The following is a 7,173-nucleotide window of genomic DNA, read 5'->3' as shown; positions in this document are numbered from 1 at the left end:
TCCTCCTGCTTCTGGTGACTCTGCGCAGTCGGGAAACCACCCCACCCTGCCTCCAAGCCCTTGGGCTCTGGCAGGGGGATTTGGGGACCCCGACCTAAGCCAATCAGTATCTCAGCCTGCATGTCACTTGCACAGTGGCTGGTCTGTTGGTGGGCACTGGTCCTGGAGGTCTCCATCCCATTGCATTTGAACCTGAGAAAACAGTGACAGTCCCAAAGGTGCGTGGGGAGGGGACTGCCTCCAAGGGGACCCACCCACAGGAAATGGAACAGCTGGACTCCGATGACATCCTGTGACCCCGCCCAGAATGCCTGCCTGGCACTGGCCCTTCTCTAGACGTCTCCATGACCTGTGTCCTTCGACTCCTCTTAGTTTATTTCTGGTATACGTAACATAGGGTCCCAAATGATACAGAAATTTCATGAGAAGCATGATTATAAAATGTATCTGGGAAAATGAACCCTTGTCTTTTTCTTCCCAAGTTCCCCTCTGAGACCATAATGTGGGGGCTTCTTGGGAAAGTGTTGAGGAGGACCGATCAGCCCAAACACCCGTCCTTCACCCTCTGCTCCTCACCCCAGCGGGGGTGAGCTTTCTGTGTGCACGCAGACCCACCTCTGGTGGCTCCTCCAGCTACCCTGATAGCAGATCAGAGGTTGCCTGGGGCTGGGGGGACAGGGGAGTGGGAGCTACCACTTAGTAGGTACAGAGTTTCTGTTCGGGGTGGTGGGAAAGTAGAAATAGTTCATGGTTATGGGTCCATGACACTGGGGATGTGCTTAATGCCACTGAATCGTATATTTTAAAATGGCAAATTTTATATGTGTGCACACAAATATACATATATAATTTACTATAATAAAAGAAATATTTTAAAGATTAAAACAATCAAAAAAAAAAAAAAAACCAACCCAGCTCTACTGGGAAAACACCCCACCTCTACTCAGAACAGGCTGCGAGGCTCTGGAAAAGTGGTACAATCCATCTAAGCCTTGATGTCCTCCTTAAATGGAAACAATAGGACCCATGGCCTAGAGCACTTCACTGCGAACAGTGGGCGCAGAGCTGAGCGGGTGGTTAGGAACATGTCCTTCAGCAGGACGCACTGGAGCAGCCCCCAGTCAGCCCCCAGTTGGGCCTCCTCACCCACACTGGGGTGCTCAGCCATCTCTGTCCCCCACTGGTGAACTCCAGGCTGTCTCCATCAGCGATTTCCCCGGCACTCGGTCCTCCGTTCATACCTGCCCAGCTTTCTGACGACCAGCCCCCGATGGTCCATACTATTTACTCCCCGCTTCCTCCACCAGCTCTCCCCATGGATTGGGCTTTTTTATGGTGGTCTACAGCCTAACCCTGGTTTGTTTCTGTCCTGGTGGCTGTTGGTACAGGAATTTAGCATCGTTGGCCTGGTTGATGCCCACAAACACATGCAGATCCAACTTGAACACCAGGTGACTGGGCCCGCCAGCAGGGCCGGGGCAACCACCACACAGAGCAGCAGCCTGCACACACCTGGGGAGAGTCAGGGCCCCTCTCTTGTTGTGTCTGGAAATTAGCCTCGACCGTGGTTGGATGGCATCGGGTCTGGGAGCAGAGACCCTGCAAAGATGCCTTCTCCAGCCTGCTGGTTCCATGGGCCTGGACTGCCCAATGATGCTTTCTCTCCTGCACCAATCCATGAGGTCACTGGGGCAACTACCAGGGCAGGGGAGGGGCCAGGCTCCTGGGGCAGCCACACAGACCCCTGCCCAAACACAGGCCTCTCCCAGTACCCAGTGCGATGTGGAGGCTGGAGTAGGACATGTGAGCTTGTCCCATGGGCCCAGCCTCCTCCCCACCCCCGTGGTCCTCCAGGCCCTGCATCCTGCCTTTCCCAACTGCCCAGACTGGGAAGACTCAGCCCCTAGCAGCAAGGTTAGAGTGCATAGGATCACCCTCACTCAGACCAGCTGGCTACAAATGCAGGGGTCTCACAGACCCCCTCAAGTCCAGGAACTCACTAGAATGACTCACAGGACTCAGGAAAGTGCTATACTTACAGTGACAGTTTTATGACAGCAAAAGGAAACACATCAGAACCAGTCAAAGAGACCCAGGGAGAAAATCTGGGGTCAAGGACGGCTCCATCTGGAAGCTTCCATGTCCTGAGGGAGGCAGGGCCCTCTTGTCATTGATGCGTGACTCGGTGTCTGGAGTATTAGCAATCCTGGAAACCCACAGGAGCTTCAGTTTCCAGGGTTTATTATTGAGGTTTCTTTGCAGAGATAGAATCGACTGAATCGTCACCTGTGGGACTCATCGCCACATCCAGCTCTGGACTGTCTCCCCAGATGTGGGAGTGACAGGTGGCCCAAGGCCCCAGCTCTCTAATCACATGGTCAGTCTTTGCAGCCGGCCAGCCGGCAACCTGAATCATCTCGGCTTCGCCTACCTTGTCCTGCTATCCCTGGAAACATGCTGACCTGGGGGTGCCTGGGTGCCTCCTCGGCTGAGCATCTACCTGCGGCTCATCACTTCCAAGGCCTGGAAATTACATAGCATACCTGGGGTGACACAGCAAGGTCACAGGTAGAGGAAGAGGGGGTTCTATTTTTCCTGGGGTTAAGGTTGGGGACCTAGGTTTCAGTACTGGTAAATTTAAAATGTAAGAACAGGCATTTAAAGCACAAGAAGAGAAAGGGCACGTGACCCAAATGGTCAGTTACTGAATTCAAGCAAGATTTCTAAAACAAAAGAACCTCGGTTTGAGGACGTGGCTAATTTCTGATCCATGGGTGTGGCTGGCAGTGTGTTCACTGGGGGGTAGCCCTCTAGACGTGGACTCTGGGGGCAATTAATGCTCAGGTCAGGCACTTGTATTACAAAGAAACCCAACCAACCATCAGACCTTTATTCTGCACATCAGCATAAAATATGTACCCCCCTCCATGAGTCACCTCCCTGACACAGATTAGCAGGTGTGGTCCAAGGACCCACCAGGAATTACAAAGATACTCCCATCCTTCCAGAAATTCCAAAGGTCTGGAGGCTACTCCCAGGAACTGATGAAAAAGGCCAACCAAATTCCTTCTTATACAACCTGCTACAGACATCCCTTGGAGTATAGGACACTGGGGCAGGAGCACCCACCTTTAAATTCTTCAACTAAATAGGCATTTGGCCAAACAGCAAAATCATAATCCTATAATTGTATGCATGCTGCCATTTTCTGTGTATAACTGTATTTTTGTCTAATTCCATAATTAACATCTGTACCCCAGTCTGTTGAACGGTATATGGGCAGTAGGTGGGACCTGGCACATTCTCTGGGCAGCTACAAGAATTGCTAGGAAAATCAGGGAAGTCATTTACCACCAAGGTCTTCTGGCGATTTTCAGCATTTTTGAGCTAACTGGTGAGCACAAAACACAGTATCTCAAAAGGATGTGATGACGTTTGTAAAAATACGAACAGTTTCCTTTTCCTTTGGGCAAATGGGGCAACGGTCTGCTATCAGCCCCACATTGTACCACCAGCGACCGAACTCTTCAGAGAATTCAGATCCTCTGGAAATTTTTCAGGACTCTGGGGATGGAGACCTGAACGTCGCATCCGGACCTTGCAGGTTGGAGAGCTGCAAGCAAGGACGCCCAACGCAGTCTCCAGGCAGCAAGAATCAGGCAGAACAGCGACAGCAGAAGACACAGGCCCCAGCTGAACAAGTCTTAGAAACCATCCTGTGAGAACCCCAAAATGATAAAAGCAGCAGAGTCACCCATCCTAACCAAAGCCCTTCAAATGTGGAACTGTCCTTGAAAATGTTCACATGAAAACCCCATAATGAAACGTCCATTCTTAGAGGAACCAAACTTCTCCCCGCCTGTGGATGGCTTCCTGGGGACAAACTTCCCATCAGAAGTCACTGAAGGCGGTAGACAATGGGAATGAAGGGCATGGTTGAATTTAAAAGCCCCTCACCATAACCCCTGTCCCTAAACAAGAGAGTAAGGGAGCTTCCTGCCTTCCCTAGGGGTTCAAGTTGCCAAAGAGACCGTGATTTCTATGTCCTTGATCCTGACACCCCCAGACATGGTTGGGTGCACTGTCCTTATTCCACATCTGCCCCCGATCTTTGGCAGGATATTCAAGAAAGGAGGAAGAAGGTGTTAGTCCCCTTCAAGAACTGGCACAATTCTCTTCTTCTGCGTTCTATGGGGCAAAGCAAGACACAAGGTCAGCCCCCAGTCTTGATGTGGTTAGCCACATGTGCATAGCAGAAGTGATGGAATCCATGGGCCATCTCTGGAGTCAGTCCCCTAGGGCTCCTAACAGTACTCATTCCGTCCTAGAGCTGCATAGCCGTGACAGGACGTGGCATGGTTTTCCACCAATCTTCTCCATCTCACCATTTAGACTGTTTTCAATTACAGAAAAGCCCCTGGTGAATAAGATTGTGCACAGTATTTTTTGTATCACTGGATACAGGTCTTCAGGATAAATTCCTGCAAGAGGTTTTGTTTGGCTGGAGAATTCATGTACTCACTGCCTAGGGCTCCCCTAAGAAATCACTACTGCCCCTGTGGTTTTAAACAACAGAAAATGTATTTTCTCACAGTTCTGGAGACTCAAATTCCAAAATTAAGATGTTGGCAAGACCGCACTCTCTAGGAAGATCCTGGGGAAAGATCTTTCCTTGCCCTCTTACAGCTGCCGGTGTTGCCAGCCACCCTGGCTTTCCTGGGTTTACAGAAACCTCACCCAGTCTCTGCCTCCTTTGTCACATGAACTTGTCCCCAAGCCTGTGTGTCTTCTCCACTTCTTACTAGGACATCAGCCATATTGGATTTAAGGCCAGCCCAATTCCAGTGTGACCTCACCTTGATTACATCTGCTAGGACCCATTTTTAAATAAAGCCACATTCCCAGGTTCCAGGTGGACATCAACTGGGAGAGGCACCATTCAACCCAGTTCTGCAAGTGTAGACATAGTTTGGCTCTGTTGAGTGGCATGGCATTCCACGGCGCTGTCCCTTGTTCCTCGCCCCAGAAGTGTGAGGAAGCATCCACTGCACCCCAGCCACACACAGCCTGTCCTTGGTCTTCGGGGTTTCTGTCAGCCTGGTACTTGACGGACAGAACCGCAGTGTCCTATTTTTCACAGGGACAAACTGAGTGTGTTTTCTTAGGTGTCTACCTGTACATTTTCTTGCCTACTCAAATCTTTGCCCACTTTTTCCAATGGGTTGTGATCTTAGTCCCTCCATTTTCCAGAGAGAACTCCACTAGGATTTTCCTCAGCCCTTTTATGTTGTCCATTTCTGTGTGATGCGGCTCTCGTGGCCATTCAAGGGGAATCGCAGCTCACATGCTTTCCTCATCCACAGAACCCTCTTGGCTGTTACTTCTGGGAAGTGTTTCAAAAACACAGCAGCTCAGCTGAGACGTCCTGGCTGTGCAGCCCTTCCCCAGGGGCCTCTAGACACTCTTTCTTTTGCTCAGTTGTCCTTTTTCTGTAAAATGGTTTTTCCACTCTCAACAGCCTGCCCTGGGAGAAAACATTGGGGCATCCATTTTGCAAGTCAACAGGGTCTAGAAGTCTCCACGCCTTCTGCAGTCAGCAGGGATGCCTGCAGTCGGCCACTGCTGAGTTGGGCACCCCCTACCCCCAGCTCCACCTACTGAGTTCAAATCATGCTCTGTACTCAACAGTGAAAACCCAGGGCTATATTTCACATTTCCTCTTCTTCGGTCCATCAGAACCCTCCTCACTTCCACTGCTTTTCCTCACACAAGTCTTAGCACTATTAATGGTTTAGTCCCATCTGCCTGTATTCTGAAGTTCCGAGAACAACTTATGACGTGTGATTATTATAAATGTTACCTGTCACCCTCTGTTTCTCTATCTAGTTGTTCTGGATACTCTTATGGGGGAATTCTGAGAGACTGAAAAACTAGAGTATAACCATCCCCACCTGCCTTGGTTCGATCTTAAAGAATTCTTCATACAGGGGTGCCTGGGTTGTTCATTTGGTTAACTATCTGCCTTCGGCTCAAGTCATGATCTCTGGGTCCTGGGATGGAGCCCTGCATTGGGCTCCCGGCTCAGTGGGGCATCCACTTCTCTCTCTCTCTCCCTCTTTCTTTGCCTCCACACTCCCTGCCCCTGTGTCTCTATCTTTCAAATAACTAAATAAAATCTTGGGGGAAAAAGAAGTCTTAACACAATACAGAAATTGGCCCTGTGTCTTCAATAGATATGCAAAGATTTTTCTACCAGGTTGTGTGATTTCTTTTCTTTTTAAGATTTTTATTTATTTATTTGGCAGAGAGAAAGAGACAGTGAGAGAAGGAACACAAGCAGGGGGAGTGGGAGAGGGAGAAGCAGGCTTCTCACTGATGTGGGCTCGATCCCAGAACCCTGGGATCATGACCGGAGCCAAAGGCAGACACTTAATGACTGAGCCACACAGGAACCCCTGCTTTTTCTTTTTACGAATGCATATGGTACTTTTTGGTGTACAAAGAGGTTTCTGTTTTTCAATTTTTATGAGTTCAGCTTTGTTCATCTTGTGTCTCATGCCAACTGGATTTGGAGTCATAATGAAAAAGCCTTTCCCCACTGAAAAATTCATTGATGTTGTCTTCTAGAGCTTGTATAATTTCATTTTTTACATGTATATTTCTAATTCACTTGGAGAGCATTGGTGTGTATGGTGTGAGGTATGGTTATCTGTCTCCACATCATTTATTAAAAAGCCAATCACTTTTCCAGCCTTTGAAATGTCACCTTTATCATGCACTAAATTTTCATATATACTTAGGTTATTTCTGGACTTTAATTCTCTTCCATTGATCTGTCTGTCTATTCATGTACCAAAGAAATTTTCTTTTTATAACATTTATTATGTCATATCAAAGACACATCAAAAAACTTGATGAGCAGTTACAATGATCACCTGTGTCCTTATCACCCAGCTGAAGAAACAATTGGTCACCATCAATTAGGCCAGAAGGAGACAGACCAAGGCAACTACTTAGTTGCAAACATTTTCTACCTTTCTTGAGTAGAGGAAAGATGACAGGGTCAGGCCAGAGGCAGAGCCCAGAGACATGGAAAACTGTTCCCAGGGCTTGAAACTGAATCCAGGAACTTTCAACATCTCCCTGGCTGAATTTCAGAATTGCTATGGACTG

Source organism: Mustela nivalis (assembly GCF_964662115.1).
Source record: "Mustela nivalis genome assembly, chromosome: 11".
Taxonomy (NCBI): Eukaryota; Metazoa; Chordata; class Mammalia; order Carnivora; family Mustelidae; genus Mustela; species Mustela nivalis.
The sequence above is the reverse complement of the archived record's forward strand: the minus strand, read 5'-3'. Positions refer to the sequence as shown.